Below are 1,519 nucleotides of genomic sequence, written 5' to 3'. Positions count from 1 at the left end.
CGAAGATACACTTATGAGTCTTTTTAATAAAGGTGCTTATCTGCCCTTACTGTAAAGAGCAGTTTAATTTATACCTGCTGATAATTGTCCATGAACTCAGATGCTACACTGAGAACATGCCTAAACTAGACTGAAAGTTGGCTACTTGACATAGTAGTTCATAATACTCCTTTTACATTAAAAAAGGGAAAAGTATCTTCTAGTTATTTTCAAGACATTGCAGAGGAAAATCAATTCCCTCATTGTGCTTTTACACTGGAACAAATCATCCATTCCTTTTATTGTTTCACTGAGGTTTTACTCTTTTACTGTTATCTCTCTTGCTATCTCTGTTTTAAGGTGGCCAGTATTTCCCAGTATTTAATTTGACAGTGTGAATGTGAGTATGGGAATGGGTGGTGAGAAGTGCTCTCCAAAGCTGAGCCATTTCTCTATTATGTCATGAGGCATATATTTTGTGACTGCCTTCCCTTTGCCATAATAGCCCTCCTCACTCCACCCAAACATCTCTGACTTACGTCTTCTCTTTCTCTGACAAGATATAGGTTAAAAAAAATATCTCTCGATTTACTAGTTAGCAGATGAATAGTGCTGAAATTAAAACTAAGAGGTTTAAGACAAAGTATCATGTTTCAACAGGCTAAAAAAGCTTGGACGTGCAATGACCTAGAATTATGATGTGAAAACATTAAGTAGCAACTAACTCATTTTCTGTTTTCATTACATTCAAGTTTGTTGCTGTTTTTCCTTACAGATATTCTTCACTTGTTTTTATTTATTTGGCCCCAGAGGTATCCTTTGAATGTACCATCTAGTGGGATGTAAGTGACCACTGGGATTTTTCATGGCTTTTTTATCTGATAAAGGCTACTAAACTACTGGAATCATTAGTCACACTACTCTAACCACAGAGAATCCAACCAGCACTCATGCAACATTGTGGTGTGCCCACCTGATGCAAGTGTACCTCATTTACAGAGAGTACAAAGTTGATCTAGCTTTGAAAGAGAGGCACTGAGTCACTGGACCTCTTCCTGGAAGCAATAAATCATGCACTTAGGTGGACATCAGCTAAGTACAAAACAACAGCTGAGGCTTGCCTTTTTCATTCACTCTCTTCAGATGACTATTAACTCAGCATAATTTAGGACTCTGAGAGAGGCAAAAGAGATTTACTAGAGGGAAAACATTTATGTAAGGAACATGACACATATTTTCTTAGTGAGTCAGTTCATTGATGCAGTCAAGCTAGTTTGTCACATCAAAAAATCAAGGGAGATGGGAAATCTTCCTTCTCTCTGGCTAGCTGTGTTTGCCTACTGGTTTTCTAGCAATGTGCACGTCACTTCTAATGGCAACAGAAGGTTCAAGTGCAATAAACAGACAAGGCAACGTACTTGTCTCTTATATTTTACTCTGTATGCTTTTTATTTTAAAATCTTACCATATATTACCAATAGATCAGGTTACTTTGCAACGCCTTTATTATATTTCTTCTCTTTAGTTTCCTACTAAAATT

This window comes from Neopelma chrysocephalum, unplaced genomic scaffold, assembly GCF_003984885.1.
Source record: "Neopelma chrysocephalum unplaced genomic scaffold, ASM398488v2 Primary Assembly neopelma1_26, whole genome shotgun sequence".
NCBI classification, from domain to species: Eukaryota; Metazoa; Chordata; class Aves; order Passeriformes; family Pipridae; genus Neopelma; species Neopelma chrysocephalum.
Note: the sequence above shows the minus strand (reverse complement) of the source record.